A 25533-nucleotide genomic window follows, 5' to 3' on the forward strand; every position below is an offset into this window, starting at 1 on the left:
GTGCCAAAACCCGGGAGAAGGAGGGACACGCTGCTGAAGATCCCTTGCCGCTGTGGTGAATCCGCGGTGCCATCGAGCAGGCGAGGAGGATGCCGCCATGGACGCTCGAGGCGGTGGGCTGGAGTGAGTTGCCGGGGACGGGCGAGCTCGCTGCCGACCTCCCACGATATGGAGGGACGGCTGCCGTCCGTGAGGGAGCGGAGGAGTCAGCGCCGTTCACCAGGGGGCCGGAGCCTGCTGCCTCCGTGAAGGTATCCAGAGGAGCAGGGAACGGGGGACTCCTGCTGGCTGCCCAAAACCGGAGGAGCCGTCGCCGTCCACCGGGCGGCGAAGGAGTGTCGTGCCGTCCGCCGAGGGCCGTCCAGTGCCACCGCCAGGCACAGCGGAGGAGATCACCCAGCTGGTGGAGGGCCGAGCAGCAGTGCGTCTGGGAACCTGAATTTTTTTTTTTTTCTCTTCTCTCCCCTCTCTCGTCTCTGTCGCTCCTCCTTCCATCTCCTTTTCTCTCGCCTCGTGGGGGGCGGGGCCGAGTGACATGGGAGCGAGGCCGGTGGAGTGATTGGAGATGAACTACACCTGTTCGACCCGCTGGTCTCGAGGCCCACGGAGGTGATGGAAGGATATAAAACTGGAGCGACGACAGTGAAGTACGAGAGAGGACCAGGCCTGGGCTTTTAGTTGTGTTTTGGTTTTTATTTGCGCGCCCCAGTCGTCCGTGAGGGGCTGGTGCGCTGTTTTGTGTATGTTTTGTAATTAAAGTTTCATTTTGATTGTCCGGCGGTTCCCGCCTCCTTCTTCCCGACAATTACAAAGGATAATTTATTACACACTCCCTTCCACTTACAATTACAAGTCCAATTCTCTAACCATTAGGCCACAGCTGCCCCTCTTATTTTGCTATACTCACTAACATACATTAATTAATAGTGTCCTGCACGTACTAGTAAAAAAAAAAAATCTATATTTCTTTCTTTCATTTTCATTCATTTGTCAACTGTCCTGAGCATCTTTTTAGACTGGCCTCAGCCAGACGTTTGAGATCGCTGGGGGGCCCCCCTCGTGCTGTGGGCCCCTAATCGTCACCATCTTTCACCCCACTACCGACGGCCCTGACAGTGACTCAGAAATCAGGCAACCAACTGGGCCTCATCTACACGCGCTGTTGCTCTGTGGACAACTCTTCAGTTGCTCCACTGCACACCTCAGACCACTCCCTCATTACTGCTAACTTAGCACTTACTCCTGAAGCGGAACACTCTCCAACACAGGTCACCTTTCGACGGAACCTACACAGGGGTGGTAAAAGCACTCAAAAGTTATACTCAAGTAAAAGTAGATGTATCTAAATAAAAAATGACTCCAGTAAAAGTAGAAAGTCCTCCATTCAAACATCACTTGAGTAAAAGTACAAAAGTATCCGATTTAAAACATACTTAAGTACCGGAAGTAAAAAAGTAAAAATTTAAATTAACTCTAAATATCAATTAAGCAGATCAGTTGTTTTGGGAGTGATATGCAATGTTTTAATTAAACAACTGATGAGATTAGACACTGCAATTAAGAATTTGTTAGATTTACAATCAAAAGAGACAATGAAACACCTTATCACAGTATAGGGGTTGAACTTTCAATAGACAAGTTCCATAACATTATAGCTACATCAAACAGAAGATGTGCAAGATACAAGGTAAGACTGTTTCAGAATATCAATGAGGAAGAACGTCCCAAGGTTACGAATGTAACCCTGGTTCCTTGAAGGAACGAGATGCTGCGTCGAGCACTTTGGGGAAAGTCCCTGACGAGACCGACTCTGAATATCATGTGTAATTTGTCCAACGGAAGGGCGTGACGTCAAGGGCGGGGTGACGTAGCGACCAGGAAGCTATAAATGCACGTGCCGCGCAGCTGGCTTCAGCTTCGAGTAGGGAAGCAAGCGCCGGCAGGGGTGCCGGGAGTATGGCTCTGCGATGCAGCGTCTCTCGCCTTCGAGGAACCAGGGTTACATTTGTGTGTATCCGAAGAGCACAGCTAAGGTCATAAAATCTGACAAATGTAGAAGGCGTGGACCACCCCGCAGCGTTGCAGATGTCCAAGAGGGACACACCTGCTGAGAAGGCCCTAGAGGCCGCCATACCCCGAGTGGAGTGAGCCTTGGCTCCCAAAGGAAGGGGAAGACCAGAGGACTCACACTGGACACATACAATTTAGCTTTTCCTGGTCTGGCACCTGAAAGGGAGGAGGGCAGAAGGCCTGCAGTACAATAGGTTGCGGTGTAACAGAGGGAACTTTAAGAACATAACCCACTCGAGGGTATAAGGCTTTGGCCATACCAGTGGCAAAGTCTAAGTAGTTAGGGGCCACTGAGGGGGCCTGAAGGTCTCCAACTCTCTTTAGAGAGTTGGGTGTGGCCCCTGCCCCACAGTTTCCACAACTCCGGGTGAGGGTGAATTATCATGCCCTGCACCTGTGAGAGTAGGTCTGTCCTGATCGGTATCTCCCACGGAGAGCCGTCGAGGAGCGAGACTAGATCTGCAAACCATACTCGGCCTGGCCAGAACGGGGCTACTAATAACAGACGGACCCCGTCCCGGCGTACTCTCGCCAGAACTCCCGGGAGCAGAGCGATAGGGGGAAATGCGTACAGACGAAGCCTCGGCCAAGTCTGTACCATAGAGTCCAGTCCCAGAGGAGCTGGATGAACTAGAGAGAACCAGAGGGGACATTGCAATGTCTCCTGAGTCGCAAAGAGGTCCACCTGGGCTGTGCCAAACACTCTCCATATCTGCTTCACCACCTCGGGGTGAAGTTTCAATTCCCCGGGCCTCGGCCCCTGTCTCAACAGTATGTCTGCTCCCACATTCAATCTCCCAGGAATATACACTGCTCTGAGCGAGAGGAGTTTATTCTGGGACCACAGAAGGATCTGGTGTGCCAGCTTGTACAAGGGGCGTGAACGCAGACCCCCCTGGTGATTGATATAAGAGACCACCGATGTGTTGTCGGTGCGCACCAACACATGGTGACCTCTTAGGTCTGGAAGGAAATGTTTCAATGCTCGATAGACCGTTAGCATCTCTAGGCAATTGATGTGCCATGTTAGATGGCGACCGCTCAAAAACCGCGGGCAGGGTTGCCACTCATGACCGCAACCCAACCAGTGAGGGATGCGTCTGTCGCCAGCGTTACACGGCGACAAAGAGCTCCCAGCACCGGGCACTGACTCAACAACCAAGGTTTCTTCCACATGTCTAAGGCACGAAGGCATCGCCGTGTGACCTTGATAACTCACACGGCGACAAAGAGCTCCCAGCACCAGGCACTGATTTAACAACCAAGGTTTCTTCCACACGTCTAAGGCACAAAGGCATCGCCGTGTGACCTTTATAACTCGAAGTGGATTCGAGATCAGGTTGGCCTGATATGCTTGTAGGACCAACATGGTGTGAAGGCAAGCCCCAGCCTGACCTGCTGCCACATAACCTTTGCCCACCAGCGAAGATGTAACTCTGAGAGGCTTGGTGGGCAACGTCGGAGCCTTTAGAGATGATGCCGACCTAGGCGACAGATAGCCCGCGAGCGTCTGTTCGACCCGTGGCACCGCTCTATAGATAATTCCAAATAAGGATGGAAACGGGTGGCGAATCCTCAGCAACAGCCTCCACATCGACCTCCTCGGAGGAAGAGAGGTGAAGAGCTGATCCCTCACTCTGGGGGGAAAAAAACGACGAGCATGCTTCCGAACCCAGGGTTTGGGCGCCGGATCTGGCAGATGAGGAAGGAGATAAGGACTGACCCATCTCCATTCCCTCTGACAGATCCACCTGCGAACCCCACGAGTGCAGCAGCCGTTCTGCCTCGGCAGAAGCGGGGCCAGCACCGCGGGGAACACTGGTGAAGCCTCCCTCCTCGAAGAGAACCCTCCGGGATCAAAGCGTCCGCATTGGCAATCGATCACAATGCGGACGGTCGGCCCCCTCGAGAGCCGACTCAGCGTGCTTCGATCCCAGGCAAGCCACGCACAAACTGTGTGTATCCCCACCCGTGATGTAACACACAATCTATAACGTGGCTTGGAATCGCCCCTCACATGTTTGGTCTTAGCTTTGACTTTTGGCATAATGAGCTGTTCTAGCGTTATTTTTAATGCTTTAGAGAGAGACAACAATAAATAGGACCAACAGGACAGACTTTTGACATGCACACACAGAGCACTTGCTGACAGACGCGAAGCCGAAGCCAGCTTGCGCAGCACGTGCATTTATAGCTTCCTGGTCGCTACGTCACCCCGCCCGTGACGTGACGCCCTTCCGTTGGACAGATTGCACACGATATTCAGAGTCGGTCTCGTCAGGGACGTTCCCCAAAGTGCTTGATGCAGCTCGAGTTCCTGAAAAGGAACCACCTCTTTAAAGGGTTAGTTCACCCAAAAATGAAAATTCTGTTAGTAATTACTCACCCTCAAGTTGTTCCAACCCCGTAAGACCTTCGGTCATCTTCAGAACACAAATTAAGATATTATATCTTAAGATAAATCTGAGAGCTAGAACACTCCTCCATAGGCTTTTCTACGGGAATGAATCTTGCTGGCCCAGAAAAGGTATTAAAGAGATCGTTAATATACTCCTATATCTTAAGTTTATCAAGCAACAAGAAAACTTTTTGGGCACAAAATATCCCCAAAATAATGCTATACATTTCGTTCACTCTGGGCATAGAATTTTTTCACATAGTGTAATAGCGCAGCGCATCTCTGTTGCACGTCACCATGTAGGCTCTCTATTGGCCGACACTGGTCATGTGTGTGATGCGTGTGACGTAAAACACCGAAGCGCTGTGCTAAAACACTACATGAAAAAACTCGAGGCCCAAAGAGAAGGAAATGAATAGTGGAATAAAGTCTTTATTTATTTATTTTATTTTATTTATTTATTTTGCGCACAAAAAGTATTCTCGTCGCTTGATACACTTAAGATTGGCCCACTGTAGTCACTTGGACTTTATTAATGATCTCTTTAATAACTTTTCTGGGCCAGCAAGTTTCATTCCCGTAGAAGCCTATGAAGGAGTGATCCAGCTCTCAGATTTAATCAAAAATATCTTAATTTGTGTTCTGAAGATAAACGGAGGTCTTACAGGGTTGGAACAACATGAGGGTGAGTAATTACTGACAGAATTTTTAAGTTGAAATATCTTCAAAACATACCATTAAGCTACACAATACTATTCAAAGTTGTAAAAGCTTCTATTCAGCTTAGCAAGAGCTGATTTTCAAAATTGCTAGAGCTCCCTCCTGGCTCTCCTGGGGCTAAATAAAAATCCTGCTGTTCTAAACAGCAGCTAACATGCTGCTGAGGCTGGAAGGGGTGTGTTTAACCTGATGTACAACTTGCAGATGGAGGGAAAGGTCTTCAGCAGACTGGTGTGGTCAGCAAAGCATGACAAATATCCTTCAAGTTCTTTGGAGCTTTCTTGTGTGTTTGACTTTATGGATGAGAGAAAGTCGTCATCATCAGAAGAGGTGGCATGCAAGTTACTGAGTGGATGCAAGGTCTCCATCTCCAGATTGATTTAGTCCAGTCCTGAAAAACAATGCATATCCCATAAACGGCATTCAGAACATTAATTATGGCCAAATTACATATTTTTCATAGTTCTATTCTTAACTGTAATTGTCATTTGGCAAATAGCCATGATATCATTCTACACCGTTAACAGACATAAACCTTCCACCTCAAGGACGCATGCAACCCAAGCTGTATTGTCATAGAACACATGCAACCTATCATGGAACAAAATAATGAATTATTGTGTGTCACTCTTAATCTATTGCATAGGTTATATTTATTTAATATTTTAATCACTCTCTTACCCTCCCTAACCTTTAATAAGAGGAATGGAGTGGGGCTACGAGGCCAGTTCTGGCCATTACATGGACATTGGTATTGTACTGGTCAAACAATGAACTGATTATTATTTGGTAAAATAATTATTACAAATAAATAATTATACCCATGACCCCCGCCCCCCTTTAATGTGAGGTTTAATGCATGAACTGCCATCAATGCACAGTACACATCCCTATTTAGGTTTTTTAAAATAAATACAAAATATCTGTTCAAAAGAAACACACTTTGCCTTACCCTTTTTGAGGTTTCATCTTTGGTCCACAATGTCTTGAATTTTGGCAGCAAGATGGCAGCTGCAATCAGTTCTGGCACTTCAAAGATTTCACTGAAGCGGTTCTTCAAACCCAGTTGAACAGCATCAACAAGTGGCTTGGAAAACTTTAATGATGGCTTGATCCGGTCCAGTTTTGACTCCAGTTGAGTCATAGTGGGAAGAAGCCATCCAATCTGTATGTTGGGTTCAGCCTGCGAAATATTGATGGCCTTGGCCATTGGACTCATGATTGCAGCGTATTCTGTTAAAAAGGCAGTTCTGTTGGATTGAGCCTGAAACACAAAACTTTAATTTCAATCTGGGGTAGTCATCATGAGAATTTAATCAAATGTTAGGTAGTAGCTTTAGAATGGAATAGAATGTTAAATTAGAGAATTAGCATTAAGTGATTTACGATGTTCAGACACTCGCTTGCTAGACATATCCAACTTGAGCTGCTTGCTAGTACTGGCAGGAGGATTTTCATGACACTTTCTCTTCTGTGAGCTGTTATGATTCTGAGTCAATTTAAAGTAACTCTCTAACTGATGGGGATGCTTTCTCTGCAAGAAAGATACAATGAATATAATATAATAAATATTAAACTGTTAACAACCATATAGCCTACATGTGGCTTGCCAGTTTTATTGAAACATGGTCAAAGTGATCAATGCAGTGATAGCTAAGTGTGTTTCCCAAATGGTGTGCTGCCTCACACTGATGTGATGCAAGAGCTGCCCAGGTGTGGCGCAGGAAAAATCCATATTCACATTTTTTTAAATTATTTTTATGGCTAAAATTGTAGGCTTACCATTTCTTTAAATCAGATTTTCATGTCATTACTTCTAATAAAAAATGCACTGGCTACATAGCAACAGACAACATAGCTGCATTCAAAAGCATGGTTATCTGCTGTTATTTTGTGGCCTGTTTAATATAACGGTGGTGTGCATTGACATGTTTCCATAGTAAATAGTGTGCCGCGAACGAAAAACGTTTGGGAAACACTGAACTAACGTTAGTGTGGCAAACCTGACTAGTCAGCTTTTCCAAGTCTACCTCCGACTGGATCATCATTGAATGATCGTCAGCATGCAGGGAGAATCAGCTGAGCTTACTAGCTGGCCTCGGAGAGGCTTTTATTAACAGAAAATCAAATGAAACAGGGGATAAAAGTGGCCAAAGGGGAAGAGTGTCCAAAATAAACAGGGAATCTTGTGTCCTCGTTGTGCTGCGGGGTTCGTGTGGGTCGGGCAGTGTTCATGGAGGAAGGGTCCAGGTAAGGGGCGGAGTCCGGCGGCCGCACGCGTTCCCCTCTTCGGTCCGGGGCGCGAGGGGCGGCGGCATCCTCTAGCGGCCGCATCTCTCTCGTTGGCTGCAGCGCTGGCAGGGGATGGGCGGCCCAGCATCCTGGCCCGACTGCCGTGTAAACGGGTGCGGTTCCCATCCGGATCGCGGGTCCGGCAGCTCACGTCTCTGGTGGCGCGGGAGTCCCTCAACGCACCCTTCCTGGACCCACGAGGACACTAGTGTGCATGCACGGGGAAGAGACCGGTCTCCCGAGGAGAGGCGCGTTGGGCTTTTAAACAGCGGCGGTGATGAGGCTCCATTTCCTTCAGGTGTGCCCCATCACACGCCGCCAGCCCTGACTCGTCCAGTGCCCCTCCTCTCACACACCCACTCTAGTCGGGAGCCTGGTAAAGGGCGGCGATTTAGGACGGGGTGCCGGTGACAATCAGGGAGGAGGCAGCTGACTCGTCACAACACACAATCCCAAGTCTGCCACCGTTAGCATCAATATGCGTTAGCTAACTTGACTAACGTTAGCTAGCTGTTTACAAGGCACATTTCAATATGAAATCACTTGGCAAACAATAGTAACAACATTAACGTCAACTCACCTCAATAAGTTTTCTCAGATTCGAGGGTGAAGTTTTGAATGCTGAAATTTCATTCAACCGTGGCAGGCAAAGAAGACATTTCAGCCGATAAGAATCTCCCTTGACTTCAGTGAGTTCGAACATATTCTTGAGATATGGCCATGGGTTATCCCTGTCAGGAATCTTGGGATCATTGCGGGCAGCAAGAGCTGCACTTTCACCTGTTTTAGAGGTCATCTTCCACCTCGAACTAACTGCTGCGTGAGCGTATGTTGGCAAAACTCGCGAGCTCGCGCGAAGACGTGCGTTCTTTTTTTCAAAAGAAAACCACTTTTTTAATTGGTTTGTAAAATCAGTGTAATACATACTTGGAGTGGGCATGGGGAAATGTATCAAGGTAAAAAGTAAACTTTGTCTTTAATATAGTAGTGGAGTAAGACTGAAATTAGATGCAAATAAAACATACTCAAGTAAAGTACAGATCCCCATTCTTAAGTAAAGTAACAATGTATTTTTACTTTGTTACTTACCACCACTGAACCTACTCTCACTCTCTCCATCTCGCCTATCTTCTGTGTTTTTTTTTTGCCCACTATTGACCAGCACACACCACCCAATCTGCCCCCTGACTGTCCGAGGTCCTCCGTGAACATCGCTCTAAACTCAGGGCTGCAGAGAGGAAATGGCATAAATCGAGAAACTCTACCGACCTCAGTGTGTATCAGTCTCTCCTCTCTTCCTTCTCTGCAAATGTCTTCACTGCTAAAACATCCTACTACCACAACAAAACAGCTGTTGTGACGCTCTGACACTCACGCTTCTTAATCCGCCTCCACCACCTGCTCCATTGACTCTTAGGCCGATGACACACTGGCTGCGTGGCGTGAGCGTGGCGTTTCTGCTGCGTGTCAGCTGCGTGGTGGCTGCTTCACGTTTTCTGTGACTTTACACACCAGAACCGTGCCTCACGTGGCGTTGGCGCTTGCTTTAGGTGACATAGAGAAAGGTTGCTGACAGACCAGGCTCTTGGCTTCATGACAGCAATATCTATACTTCATGTTGAGCATAAATATAAAGCCTACTGATAAAGGACACCATCAACAGTATTGACGGCAAAATAGAATGTTTGAAAGGTGCAATATTTGAAAATTGACAATTATTCATTTATTTTATAAATTACATTTATATCTGAACATATGTAAACCTATAGACTTTCAAACATCAAACTGTCATGAATTAATATGTATTTGTGTACAAATTATAAACATATTTTCCTATTCAATTTTGCCTGGAAACGCTTCCAACACGCTTCCGTGTCGTGTGAAAAATAGGCGTCGGTTCTATTTCTAGCATGCACGCGTTAGATGCGCGTCTCATGCAGGCAGTCTGCAAGCTCTAACCTGTTAACATGGGAGCCAAATTAAAAACGGACACGCCACACAGCTGAGACGCTTGCGCCATGCATTCAGTGTGTCGCGGCCTTACAGCGGACAACTTTGCAGTTTTCTTCACAAATAAGACAAGAACCATCAGTGACCAATTCTCCACACCGCAGACTGAGCATAACTTCACAATGACCGATGCACACTCTTTCTCCTCCGTTCCAAACTTATCCTGTCCAATCATCCAACTACTTGTCCACTTGATCAGATCCCCACTCACCTCCTTCAAGCGATCTCTTCTTCAGTCATCACCTTCACTTACTCATATTCTCAACTCCTCTTTCCGCTCTCGAACATTTCAGCATTTAAGCAGGTTCGGGTAAGCCCACTGCTTAAGAAACCATCTCTAATTCCAGCGCTTCTAGAAAACTACAGACCGGTATCCCTTCTTCCATTCATTGCAAAGACACCCTCAGAAAGATGGGCATCTCTGGAACCGCACTCCTGTGGTTGAAGTCCTATCTCTTCAATAGATCCTTCAGCGTGTCTTGGAGGGGTGATATTTCTAAGTCACAACATCTTGCTACTGGGGTTCCTCAAGGCTCAGTACTTGGACCACTTCTCTTTTCCATCTACATGACGTCATTAGGAACTGTCATTCAGAAGCATGGCTTTTCTTATCACTGCTACGCTGATGACACCCAACTCTACTTCTCATTCCAACCAGATGACCCGACGGTAGCTGCTCGCATTTCAGCCTGTCTGAGTGACATTTCTAGCTGGAAGAATGACCATCACCTTCAGCTCAACCATACAAAGATAGAACTCCTGGTGATTCCAGCTAACCCATTGTTTCATCACAACTTCTCTATACAGCTGGGTTCGTCAACCATAACTCCTTCCAGGACAGCCAGAAACCTAGGAGTTGCGATGTATCATCAGTTAAGTTTCACAGACCACATTGCTACACAACCCGTTCCTGCAGATTTGCCCTATACAACATTAGGAAGATTAGACCCTTCCTATCATAGCAAGCCACCCAACTTCTTGTCCAAGCTCTTGTTCTCTCCAGACTGTACTATTGTAATGCTCTCCTGGCGGGCCTTCCTGCATGTACTATCAAGCCTCTGCACAGATCCAGAATGCAGCAGTGAGGGTTGTCTTCAATGAGCCAAAAAAAGGTCACAATACTCCTCTCCTCATCAGGTTACACTGGCTACCAGTAGCCGCTCGCATTAAAAAAGGTACTAATGCTTGCCTACAAGACAACCACTTGCATGGCACCAACATACCTAAACTCACTGGTTAAATCTTATGTGCCCTCCAGAAGTTTGCGCTCTGCAAGTGAACGACGCCTTGTGGTGCCATCCCAAAAAGTTCTAAATCACTCTCACGGACCTTTTCCTGGACTGTGCCCAGCTGGTGGAATGACCTTCCAATCTCAACTCGTACAGCTGAGTCCTTACTCATTTTCAAGTTGTTCTCTTGTTGACCTGACTGCTTCTATTGTTCTCATGTGTAAGTCTCTTTGGATAAAAATGTCTGCTAAATGATTAAATGTAAATGTTATTTGGGTAAGACTATGTATGGTTGGGACTGAAACTGGAAGTGTGTTAAAATATATTGTGTGTGTGTGTGTTTGATTTTACAATTCTGTTCCACTGTATTAAGTCCCTAGTACATACAAAAACTAGGTAACAACTAGGTACTAACCCCAAACATACCCTAAAACCTAACCTTATCCCATGTAATTACATTATATTACCAGTACTTTCTTAGGTAAGTAAACTGTAGGTACACAAAAGTGCACGTATTGTAAAATAAAGCACTTTACCAGTTTGTGTTTACCAGTTAATAAAGCACTTTATCTAATTATGTAAAGATTGCTGAGTTTTATTATTAGTTGGATTGGAATTTAATGCTATCTTTCGCAACATTATTTTTATTTATATTTTAATTCTTGAATAAACGTTTGAAATGCACAAAACAAATCTGTGGACACTGTGAATCAGACTGAAGATAAATGTCTCCTACAGTTACCCGAAAAAAGACAAGATTACCAAGGTTTTGAAAGCAGCTACCTGTGATCACATTAGTGCAAGAGAACAGACCTGTTCACTTACTATGGAGTCCCTTCAATGTATTTCCATATTAAATATTATGACCTGAACCATTACATAAATGAAAACTAGCAACCCTGAAGCAAATAAATATGTTCTTACTGATGTTCTACACTACATGTTAAAGTGGGAATTAATTTGAGCCTAATCTAGTTTAATTCCCAACATTAACTTCTTGAATTTAGCTTGTGTACTGTCTCTGCAACATCTTTTTACCATAAATTGATGTAAATATCCAACATACTATCCACTAAGAATAATACTACTAATAATGTGTTATTATTATTATTATTATTATTATTATTATTAATAATAATAATAATAGTAGTATTACATTTTATATATTTTTTATTATTTAATCTATCAACAGTCATAACTGTGACCCATCTGTATAGATATGAACATAATCAACTCTCAGCTTTATTCCAAATAGTTAAAAGCCGCATCACAGCATGACAATATGAAAAATATAACAGGCAGAGTTTCAGCCTCAATTAATTAGGCCAAACAGAACAAAGAGAAAAGAGTCAATCCATCCCATGAATCCTTCTTGTTATGTTCCAAAATGCAAGACGAACAGCAGCATAACAAAGATACAGTAGACAGTCCCACTAATATATTAACTGATAGACCGACAGAGAAATCGATTTGTAGAATGACAGATATAATGACTAATAGACAGATGGTTTATAGAACAATAGATAGAATGACTGATAGAAGAACAGATAGACTGATTGATATAATGATGGTTGATACAACAATTGGTAGAACAACTGATAGAAGGACTGATAGCCTGATTGATAGAGCGATTAATAGAACATCTGATTGAGGGATAGACTGATTGATAGAACGATGGTTGTTAGAACAATAGCTAGAATGATGGATAGGATGACTGATGGAACAACTAACAGACCTATGGTTGATAAAATGACTAATACTGAATAATAGATAAAACAACTGTCAGACCAATTGATAAAAGTTTCCATCTCCCTCTCTCGAAGCCCATAGTATGATATTAGTATGATTTTATATATTTCTATCAAACACAGTTATTGTGCTTGGAGTCTTTGGTGTGGCCGAAATCCCAGCAAAGCCATTAATAATCTGTCAGCTGAAGGAGATTCCCCCACAGACAAGGGCTCCAAATCCAGATGGATCAATAGCACACTCAGGCAGGGCTCCCTGCTCCCTCTGTGCCCACGTCTGTTCACTGTCAGTTGGGCTACACGGGTGTCGTCGCCCACAGGCTTAAATTCCTGTATGTACCCAAGGGCGTCAGGAGGTTAATGATTATGATGAACAAGGCCCACAGGGGTCAGCTTCTGAATTGGAGATGTAAGAAGGGCTGGAGAATGTGTAGCGTCTGGGCCGAACGAGTGCAAAAGTCTAATAGAGCTTCCATATATATAGACAAGACAATTATCTGCCTTGATCGCACAGCTGTCTGTGCAGCCAGCCACAGTCTGTCAAAACACATGGAACTAACTCTTCCGCTGCATGTAAGCATGTGTGCTAATGTGGATCATAGGCCAGAGGCTTTCACAGTTTCACATGAACACATTCACCAGGGGTTTTGCTCAACGACAAAGAAAAAGAGTATCACAGTTTCATGTAGCCTATTAGCTATTGGCATTTTTTTATCGTATTTGGCACTTGGGCCATGACTGACATGAGATTATGCAATTGATCTGGGTCAAACTTTTTAAACAGTTGGAAAATATTGAAATCTTCATTATGTCCCCAATAAGTCTAAGATGTTATAATATATTAGTACAGTTTTGTTTAACAGTTTTGTGATCAAATGAAGCAGATGTGTCATGATCATTGAAAAGGAAGGGGAACTTACCCGATAGATTATTTTTAGACGTTAACATATATTTTAAACAACTTCCAGAAACAACTCTCTTGTGTCTTTAAAAGAACGCTTAAATCACACATTCTAAATGTGTTCCACTGAGTCATCTTACACCTTCTGCAGATTGTTTGCTGTAAAACGTAATGTCTCTTAATTATTTGCAATCATGCCACTCCAATCTAATGACTTTTTTGCAGTGGAACACACAATGAGTTTAAAACAACTTTAAAACAGCATCAGCAATGCATCATAATAACTGATTCTCAAGTTCTGCTAGTGTTCTTTGTTTATTAAAAAGGAAACTTTAATCTACCATTTGGACCTAGGTCAACAAAAAGTGTACCATTAGCCTTTACAAGACCCTTAAAGGTGTCTTGTGGTATCTGGCACCAAGACATGAGTAGCAGATTCTTCAAGTCCTGAAGGAAGCGAAGTGAAGCCACCGTGAATTGAACTTGTTGGTCCATTACATCCCAAAGATGCTCAACTGGGTTGAGATCTGGGGAATTTGGAGGCCAGGGCAACACCTTGAACTGGATCATGGATCATGGATCATGGATCATGGATAGTGTTCCTCAAACCATTCGTGAACAACATGGGCTGTATGGCAGGGTGCATTATTGTGCTGAAAGATGTCACTTGCACCAGAGAACACTCGTGAAGGGATGTACTCCATCTGTAACAATGTTTAAATAGGTAGCACATTCTACATTTATGTCTGCATGAATGCCGGACCTAAGGTTTCCCAGCAGAACATTCCTTGCACCGGCTTGTCGTTGTCCCACAATGCATCTTGGTACCATCGCTATGCCAGGTAAATGATGCACACATTCACAGCCACCAGTGTGATGTAAAGAAAATTGGATTCATCAAATCAGGCGATCTTCTTCCAAGACTCATTTCCAACATTTGTGTCCTCATTGTATGTGCTTTCCACAGTGGACAGGGGCTATCATATACGCACTCTGAGCTACACAGCATCAAAAACAGCAGCGTGCAATGCACTGTGTTATGACACATCCCTCCAAAAAGCATACATTTTGTGTGCATTGTGCCACAGTAAACCCTCTGTTGGCTCGGACAAGATGGGATAGCCTTTGTTCCCCTTGTGCATTGATGAGCCTTGGGTGCCCAAAACCCTGTCTCTGGTTTGTCCCTCCTCGGACTACTGTTGGTAAAATCTCACCACTGCTCACCAGGAATGACCCACAGGTCCGTTTGAGAAATATTCTGACCCATTTGTCATGCCCTAAAAATTTAGCTCTTGTCAAAGTTGCTTACGTTTTAATCCCTGCCCATTTCTCCTGCATTTAGCACACTGATTATACAACTGATCATTTGCTTTCCATTCTACCCAGATTGTAATATGTGGCCAATTTAGGAGATGTTCAGTGACTTCTGTGACTGGTCACTGGTCATGTTTTAGCTGATCAATATATATATATATATATATATATATATATATATATATATATATATATATATATATATATATATATATATATATATATACCGACAACTTTTATCAACAACTGTAATTATGATTACAGGGGAAATTATTAATTAATAAAGACTTATTTTCATTTCCTTCCAAAAAAAAAAAAATCTTACGTTTGCTTTTATTAACACTATCATTTAGGTTTAATGTAATTAGTACATTATTTCCAAATGCAATAGAGCAGTAGTCTTTAAGCAGCATATGGCATTTTATTTCCAAACAGCCACAATACATAATATTCATCTTTGCCAAATGTGCTTTTTGCAGTGTTCACATAACATACAAGAAGCAATTCACATTTTTTTTTAATGATCCCGCACTTCTAAAAATAATGTTTTCAAAATGCGGTTTCTGTTGTGATTCCACGGAAAAACTATGGAATTTAAGGTTTAAAAAATAAAATACAAATCCTTTAATTAACAATTCTTAAGATATTTTTTTTTGTTTGTTTGGTTGTTTTTTTTTTTTTTGTTTGTTTTTTTTTTTTTGCTTATGCAGAACCTTTTTCCACTACAAGGAACCATTCATGAAATGGACAAGTTCCTTATATGTTAAAGGTTCTCCATGAAACCATCAATGCCAGTAAAGAACCTTTATTTTTAATAAAGTCAAAGACATTATACTGAAAACATAACACAACAAAATGTTAGACAAAACAATACATTTTCAATTGATACTTATCAGTGCTGAATGAAAAGCCATTTTATTTGTAATCCATACATCTCTCACCTTCGATTGTGATTCCCTGCTGGAAGTGCAGTTGTCAGTGAGATTAGCCCACGAGCACCTTCTTCCTTGCCAGAAGAGATCGTCTGTCTACCCTCCTCTTCCTCTTCCCATCTGTCCCTTCATCTGTTTTTGCTCTAAACTTACCTCCTTCACCAATCCCCTCTTTCATTTCAACAATATACAGTCCAGATCACCTCATCCCTCGCTCCTCTCCTCCCTAACCTTGGCCCTGCTCTGTAATAATGTGAGTAGGAGATTTGTGTTGAGTACTCTATGTACCGGTGACAGACTGCCATTGCTAGCCAGATAGCGAGGCTGTGTGGGGCACTTCATCTGTTCTCTGTAATTAGCCGTGATGTATGTTTTGTTCTGTTTGGGGTCACAGCAAACCCCTAAAAACACAGCTAACTACAAAACTGAGCTAAAACGGCTGCTTTTGGTAATGTGAGTGTGCTGGAGAGGTTTTGTGATGTGAGGGAACTTTATTGTTGTGCTCTCTAAGTGGATGTGATTTTGTCACATGGGGATTGGGGTTAGAGTCAAATCCTCTCATGGCTAATGGGGTTTTTCTGTCTATTTTAATCTGAAAAATCAAGCTTTGAGACAACAAACAAACCTCTCTGTTGCAGCTGTGAATTAATGGTTTTTGGAAAAGTAAAACTATGAAAATATACTGTATCTGTTAGTTAAATGACTATAGAAGGGCTATTTATTTTAGTAAAGTTTGTGTTTGTTTACTTCTTAACATATTCATTTGTGAATTCCAGTGCAATTCCTTAAAAAATAAATAATTCCTATAAAATAAAAAACACAATTAAATAACTGAAACTTGTGATTGTAAATGCATTTTCTATAATCACAACTTTATATTTTATTTTATTTTAATAAAAAACTCACAAAAAATAAGCGGCAACATTTACAACATTATAGCAACACACACATGTACAAACTCATCTGAAAATATGTTGAGATGTGAATTTTTTATTTGTAGCTCTAGGCAAAAGGGTTTCATATGCAAGCCTGTATGCTGATCATTTTTGAATAATCACTTCATTACCCGTCCATGCCTCCAAGGCCTACCACATTTCCTCCAAGTAAACATGTTTTCTCAGGGCACTATTTTTACATAAAATGAAATATGAAACTTCACCCTGCTTTGACAATAACAACAATGTCTGGCATGCAAAAACTATACAATATATACAGTGTCTACTGGAAATAAGTCCACAATTATATTTGGAAGAGAAAAATAAAATAAAAACAATATTTATAAATTAATAATGTTGAAAACAAACATTCCAAATAATGGAATAAATATAAATAATACATTAGTATATTAATGCTTCTCTCTTCTTGAAGCAATAATGGAACTGTTCTACAGAAAATTAGATTTACAGTAGCTGACCATGCTTATCAACACATGACATTAATAGCTGAGTCCTGTAGGGTCGCATCTCTCCATTGGGAATATGAGTAGCTGTTCTTCTGTTACATGCATTATGTCTAATATAGAAGAATGTAAATACTGAATAATGCATTTTTCATTTTCTGCTTGTCGCTGATAGGCGATGTGGAAATTGCCTGTGTAAACCATCTTTATGTTCAACACTACATTCAGCCTGTGGAGTCCAATATCTAATCCCAGGCAGAGGTTTGACAGCACTGAGTTTACTAGATAGATTGTAGGCCTCAGAATATACATCACTGGTGACTAGTGATGTGTTAATACAGTTGTATTTTTCTAATAGTGCTTGAATTGAATGAATGTGTTAAATTTCAAAAGTATTGAATAGTCATTACACATAAACAAACAAATAAATAATGATTAACTTATCAAGAAAAGTGACATCAAAGTTTTACTTGCAACACATTTTTAATATATATATATATATATATATATATATATATATATATATATATATATAAACATTCTCATTTTTTTGTTTGTTTGTGAATTGTTGTCAACACTACACTCAATTATAAATCATATCACATTTGCAATATTGCAGATTTCCGGGGTTATATATGATATAGTTTAGCAATAAGACAATAATCCATTCTGGGGCATTATATCTTGTATTTTAAGAATGTATAGCTGCATTCTAATAGGCTACATCATTTGGTCAGTCTTTGTTCTACATCATGTTCTTTGTTCAGCAACTGCATGCAATGTAAGATGACGTACAGGTCTGGATGGGTGGGGTGCATTAAATGCATTCATGTTAGTGCACTCTTTATTCCATAATTAATCACAACAAATTAACACACTAAACCAACAGCCCTAATACATATCTGATAGCTTGTTCTGATTGGTACAAATCAGACTGGAGAGAGTCAGTGTGAGAGAGAAGGACAGAGAAGAGGCTCTTGGCATTTGATGAACTGTCAGGTTATTACAAGCTTTGCGGAGGATTAGTCCATAAAACCCCTTCAGCTCTACGGCCAGGCCGGCCAAACCCACACAAATAAAATAAAATAATCTCTGTATAATCGATTAGAGAAGTAACCCCAACCCCAAACACATTCACAATGAACAGCCCTCCCAAAAAAATTTAAAAAAATAAAACTGTCCTGATTTCTGATGTTTTGGGTTGAGGTTTCCTCTTTTCTGTCATTGAGAGAATTCTGCCTGAGGACACATCAATTGGAATGAGTTTAAACACCCACAATACAGAGATTAAAAACAGACTGTAAAACATTTAAGATGCTTAAAGTTGCTGTTTAAAGCCATGCAGTCCCTCCCAGTTCAAGAGATGGACATCTGACTCATTTGTGTTGGTACATTAGCAGTTGGAAACATCAGAGAGTGAGGCACATAAGATCTTCATCTCTATTTATTTAGTATATTTAATTCAATTTTATTATTATTTGATTGTATTATCTTTGCCATCGCTGGAAGAAAGCATTAAAGTAATTATGGCTACATTAATTAAATTGTAGCTGCATTAATTAATTACATATTATTTCAGATATAGGCTTGCAATTTCTTGCTTTGACTTTTTGACTCAAGCATGTGAAACTAATTAGATCAAGCCTGAGTTTACAAAGAAAAAGTTGAAAAATTCAGGCTGGCAAATAAGTAAAACTTAACAGACGTGATGGCTGGAATTACTTTAAAAATTACAGACTTAAGATAAACGATCTCAGACTTATATAATGCAAGTATATGATGCCATTCTAGCTTTAAAAAGGTTCTAATGTGAGACATCAAATAGTTTAGTGCAAAAGTGCTGAGAGAAACAAGAGCATAAAATGTTAATCACAAGAAGTTGCTTGACATCTTGGATTAAAGCCTTCTGAAGTTAGCTGTTCATTTGCATTGGAGCTGGGCCAAAATTATAAGCTGCACACAGAGAGCCAAGGTCATGGGTTAGACTTCTGTAGAACACATAAACACATAGTACAGATTAAATGCACACCTCAGATGCATTTGGTTTGGATGGAAGTGTTTGTTAAGTGCATACAATGTAAATAAGCATTTTGTTGAAAGTACACAAATTAGTCTGCCTGTTGGCAATGGAGGGATTCAGAGATTTCATTAAGCAAACTAGTCTTTGAATTTAGTTTGCACATTGAAACACTGAGGCCTGTTGCACTCTACAGACATAAGCAGTGTGTAAATGACACTGCAGAGGAACTTCAGCAGCAGGATCACATTGTGTTTTCACACTGACAGCCTTTCCATCCCATAACAGAACAACATTCAAATGCATGATCTTATTAAGATCTAATTTACTGATATACAGTCATGTTCAAAAGACTGGGGTAGAATTTTTTAAAGTATTGTTTACTCGCCATGCTGCATTTATTTGATCAAAATAAAGACTAAATAAACTTAAATTATACAATCTATTTATTTATTGTAATATGTTTGGAAATGCAATTGCCACTAATATTTTTTTGTGAATATTCAGCAGCTGTTACTAGAATCTAGTGTCACATGATTCAAAATGCTCAAAAATCAAAAAAGATTTATTCATATTTTTGTTGTTTGAAATAGTGCTGTCAAATTGATTAATCACATCCAAAATCAAATTGTTTACATAAAATGTTTGGGTACTGTGTATATTTATACATATAAGTACACACACACACAAACACACACATACAAAACATGAATTTAGAAAGACAGACAGACAGACAGTCCGATAGATATGTATACAAATGTGAATATTTCTTAAATATATATATTTATTTGTGTGTGTGTGTGTGTGTTCATATATATATATATATATATATATATATATATATATACATATATGCATATGTTTAATTGTTGGCTCCATCCAATAGATGCTTGAAGATCTTGGCAGGTTTTCAGTGGGATTTATGTCAAAGCTCTTTGACAGGCAATTCCAAGCCATCCAGGAAGTTGTTCAATCATTCAGTGCACTCTTCAGCCTGTATGGGATTAATGTTCTGTAAGAAGTTGTTTCAGATGGAGGACAATGCATTTTTTTTATAAGTTATTTATTTATAGATTTTTTTTACTTGTTAAAACTTTGATAGTTTGCAGATTCATGTTGCCCTAGACACATTTAAGCCCTGTATTACTGCTGTTTCAGCCTCCCACGACTGCTCTCATATTTAACTGTGAATAAAGTGGGCTTTACTGTTAACTCTTATATAAATACAAACAGTAAGACACAAGAAATCCTGCTAGAATTTGGCTAACACTTATGAACATAATAAAGATAATAGGTGTCTGGGAGAGTCTGGTGTTCTCTACACAGCACTAAATCCTTAGTTTCAGATCGCTCAAAGGCTTGCTGATGGATACGGCTCACAAAAATGCCAAGGAAACCTAAGATATGGATTAGGCCAGAAGGTTTGCACATTGATAATCAAACTCTGGTTCATTCAAACACTAAATGTAATCATATGCAATATCCAAGTTAACACATTATATTGTTAAAAGACTTGGTTCATATAATGCTTTATGCCAAGTACACAGAAAAATATGACCAGCATATGCAATTGAAATATGCAATCATTTTATTTCTAAATGTGATATATGTTAAGTACTGCAGCACAACCAAAATATAACACTGTAAAATGTCAAAACATTCACAAAAAAAGAGAGAAATTTTAAAAAGTCCTGAACATAAATAAATATATTTATCCTGTTGAATCATTCAAATATTCTCACACATTAAAAATTGGAGCTCTGAAAATACTAAATCAATATTCCAAGTTTATGGTAATATGCAGTGTGGCTACTTTGAACATATTTAGCGAGTTTTGCAATCCATAACATCTCTATAGCAAAAGCCATAGCAGTAGTGTCAGGAAACAAACTCAACACATTAAAAGTATGCTATGTTTCAGGCTGTCACAAGCATTAAAAGCTTTTAAGCATAACTGATTAATTATTCCCATGATTCTATTTTAATGAAAAGGCTTTTTGTATCATGCCGTCTCAATCTCAGATTATCTCCTCTCAATATAACCCAGAGCGGAGTCAGCGAGCGGCTCATTACTCCACGCTTATCTGAAGAGATTCTCCTCTCAAACAGACTCCTTTCCTCGTCAAATTGACTGACGTGAGGATATATTAAAATAGAAACTTTCTATTTGTTGTCATGGGTAGGGATTGATTCATTCATCATCCTTCATCAAACTTTCCAACTTCTGTAAAAAAGCGGGAATATCGGCATGAGCTAGAAGGGAGATGGACAGCCATCATCAGTCAGTATAATCTGTTTGTGAGAGAACATACGTGCCCAAACGCATATTATAGCTCCATTTGCACATTTGGGTCTTTGATTTTCAGATACTGATATCGCCGGGTTAATTAAATGTGAATGCTGAAGCTATCAAACGATTTTCTCTGCCAGAACCACTGTGAACTTACTAACACACTTGCATGTTTTGCAACATCTAAAGCTCCATGCCCTCTGCCCACCCCAAAATGGTTGCTGTTATTAACCGAAATTTTTATTAGTCAGTGTTATGACAAGCCGCTATAATAACAATGGACGTAAATCAGCCACATTCATACCAATGATGAGTCAGTCTGTCTTTATTTCCCTGGCTTTTATTAATGAACTTTTTTTTTCTTCACATCAGTATTGTCTCGTATTGATTATGAGCTGGTGTTGCAACATTGTTGCTATTTTTATTTGTTTGTTGTGTGGACACTTCAAGTAGACACATCAGACGGTTTGAAAAGGGTAACACTGATTTCATAATAGAACTGAATCAAGAACTTCACACAAAAAGGTAAAATGCAGCCCATCTTGATCAGATCAAAGAGCTCAGTTCATAAATGTATTCATTTTGTATCAAATGTATCAAAGAGCTTGTATTAACACCTGTCTGGGGTGAACAATCAGCCATATGAAGCTCAAAATACAGGTGTGAACGAGGTATAAAACATTTTGCGACTGAATCTCTACATTGTGAGGTGGAATGTGGCCATATCATATTTGTGTCCTAAAGTGTCCCGGGTAACAGTGATACTCACCTGTCAATCAACTACTGCAACAGCACAAGAGGTTTTAAACCATTCCCATTATATATGCCCACCATATGTGATAATATATCAGGGAAAATAAATAAATATATAAAATATAAAATGAAGATGCATTCACAGAGCAAGTTTGTGCGCAAACATCCAAAGTGAAGTTTAGGTAATACTGGTACTCTACTAAATTAACAATGAGCACTTTGTTTAAGCAGCCTAACCTCATCATTACATGAAAGTAACATTTACATGTACATTTCTGTATTTTTGGATATACAGTTGATATAGAAAAGAATCACCCTCCTTTAAATTAATCACATTTTGTCGCTTTGCAGCCTGAAATGAAGATGGACACAGTTTTTTGTTGTATCCAGCTGTATTTCCTCAGTGCAACTTATACAATCCAAGGGAAAGATATAACACCAACATGTCAGTGAAAAAATAAAGAATCACTAAGTTGGAAAAAGGATCACCCCCTCCTAAAAATGACTTCAACTCAATCAGGTGTAGCTGATCACCTTCTCAATGGCACACAGTTTGGGAACATCACAAGTATAACAAGGTGGGCAAGTCCAAAGCGTTATCATTCTACTAATATATTGCTAGAAAATCTCTCATATTATTCAATATTATTAATATTATTTATTTTTGGAACTGATTAATCAGCAACTTTATTAGTTTGAGCCTATGCCCCTGGGTTTTTGACTGAACATTGCACAAATTATCCACAAATAATGCTTTTCATAAAAAAAAACGGACGTACATAAACTCAGATCAATAAGGCCTATGACCAATCAGCTCCAAAAATTATTCACAATTTGTGCAAGTTGAACGAAAACAAGCTGACAAAAAGATTAAATTCATTATTTGGTGGCATAATGAGAGATTTACAAGAATTGTTGGTAACAGTTTATAATACCGTTCATTAATAAACATGATATAATGTTTAATGGATCATTAGTTAAAAGAGTTAGAAACATGAGATAATGGTCTTGTTAATGTTTGCTAATAAACTTATTAAACATTAGATAATGTTCAAACAAATCATTATTTTATGTAAGTTAAAATGCTTACAAATGCCATTAAAATTTAAATTCCATATTTTCAAGCATTTATTGAAAATCTACAGGTTATTTTAATAACAGATGTTATGCAATTATTAAACGTTTGTGTTAATGCACACAATTTTTGCTGCGATCGAGATGTAATGTGGGTAAGGTTAAGCACAGGTTTGCTGGTATGGTAGGTTTAAGGGTTGGTTAAAGGGTTAGCAGGGGTCAATTTGATTATTGACATTATATAAAGGGATACCGTTCAATCTTTTTATTATATTGTTTAGATAAATGAACATAAAAAAGTATTTTAGTATTTCATTTCCCTGTTTATTTAAGATTTTATCCTGTTTAATGATTTATACTGAAGAGTAATATACTAATGTGAGTGTTGATGCAAGGCTTTTTTTTTCACCAATATTACAATCTGTTATGTCTTTAGCAAGTATTTAGCTAAACTAAACCAGCCACCCTGTACACAAATCTTGTAACAGTAGCTAAAAGTCCAATGCCCATAAATATAGAAATAGTTTATAAACATTCTCAAATGATGAATAGTTTTAACTTTAGATTGGCCACTGCAGAAACATGAACAAATTATTAATAAATGATTAGTAAAGATATGTGAATAAGGTACAGTACAATCAGGTCTCTGGGACACTTTTTGCCATTGAGATGACTGCACATAAAGGTATTAATGATTAGTAAACATTTATATACATATGCAAACGATGAATAGTTTCCACTTTAGATTGAGTACTGCAAAAACATAAATGAATAATTAGTAGATTATTTGTTAAGATGTGTACATAGAGGTATACACAACAAATAAAATCCATCAAAATAATCAAAAAGATCAAAAGATTTTTTTAAGCATAAATGTGAAGGTTTTGCGGTGCAGGGGATCGAGGCTGGTAATCAGAAGTTTTGCTGGTTCAAGCTTCCTTTGAAACGAGTTTCCCAAACTAAAGCTACTTAAAAGACAAAGTAGTTAAACACACACTTCAGCTACTCTTTTGAAAAAAACAGTTAGCTGCTCTAGAAGCAACTAATAAAATGTAATGAACTGCATTGATTCCGTTTAATGGGACAATAAGTTTACACATACAACTGATCAGCAGATGTTTTTTGCCCCAATTAAAGGAGTATTTGCACAGTATCTGTGCAGTACATACTTAGTTAGGCTGACAAACATGAACAGCTAAACATATGTTAGGCCTAAATATAACAAAAAGGCTAATTTATCTTGAAACATTTTGAAAACACATTAACTTGAACTTCTGCATAAGGACAGACATGTAATAATATTTTTATTATGTATGTATTTAGTTTTTGTTATTAATTTTCTATCTCTGAACAACCCATTGCAACCTACCAGCCCTCTTTTACAAACCTCAGCCAACATTAAAATATGTAATTATGTTGACTCACATTAAAAATACATCACTAGCATAGACTACAGTTGGATAAAGCAGCAGATATTTTAAACAAGCAAAGTTTTAAATAACCTCCTCCACACTGATACAGAAAAAATAAATACATGTTGGATTAAAGCATATGCTCTTTATACTATTCTCACTTTTTGAAGACAAATTCATGGTAACACTCTATTTTAGGGACCAGTTTTCACTATTAACTAGTTACTTATTATCATGCATATTACTAGCATACATGCTGATACTTATAAAGCACATATTAATGCCTTATTCTGCAAGACCATATTTTAGATACCTAAAAGTAACAAATATTAATAAGCAGCAAATTAGGAGTTTATTGAGACAAAAGTGGTAGTTAATTTTTAGTTTATAGAGAGAACTGGAACTAAAATACAGACCAAATATAGATTACAAAGGAGTTCAGATCACCTTAACTTTCCAGCAAAATATGATATTTCAGAGAAGTAGTTTTCTCTCTGCGGGCATTCCTCTGGGACTCAGGCCTTCAAATCTCTCCTGACTGACAGAGTCATAAAGGGCTATCCAGAGCACAGGGCCGGAATGGCAGTGCAACATTATCGAAAAGCTCGAACCTGCTGTCATTTTCCTGACAGAACCAAAAAATATAATCAGGACCAGCATCTAACTTTTGATTCCCGGCGTGGTGGACATGTTGCCAAGGAGCGGGGTGACATTTGCAAGCAATTTCCTTTTCCTGCTAAAGTTCAAGTGTCTACATCAAATTTTTTCAGAAAGCTAATAGCATTTGAAACCATCCAGAGACTGTTAATATCCACTGTGATCCGATGGTGAAGTAGCGACCTCCCAGAGTAGTGGGATGTGGAAATTCACATCTACATGCAGCGTATGAAAGTTTGCATGAATATAATGAGGGTCAAAGGAATATTAAAGGTTGACAGAAGAGCAAAAGGAGGAAATATTGTCCTAAACAGGAG

Source organism: Carassius carassius, chromosome 13 (genome assembly GCF_963082965.1).
Source record: "Carassius carassius chromosome 13, fCarCar2.1, whole genome shotgun sequence".
NCBI lineage: Eukaryota > Metazoa > Chordata > Actinopteri > Cypriniformes > Cyprinidae > Carassius > Carassius carassius.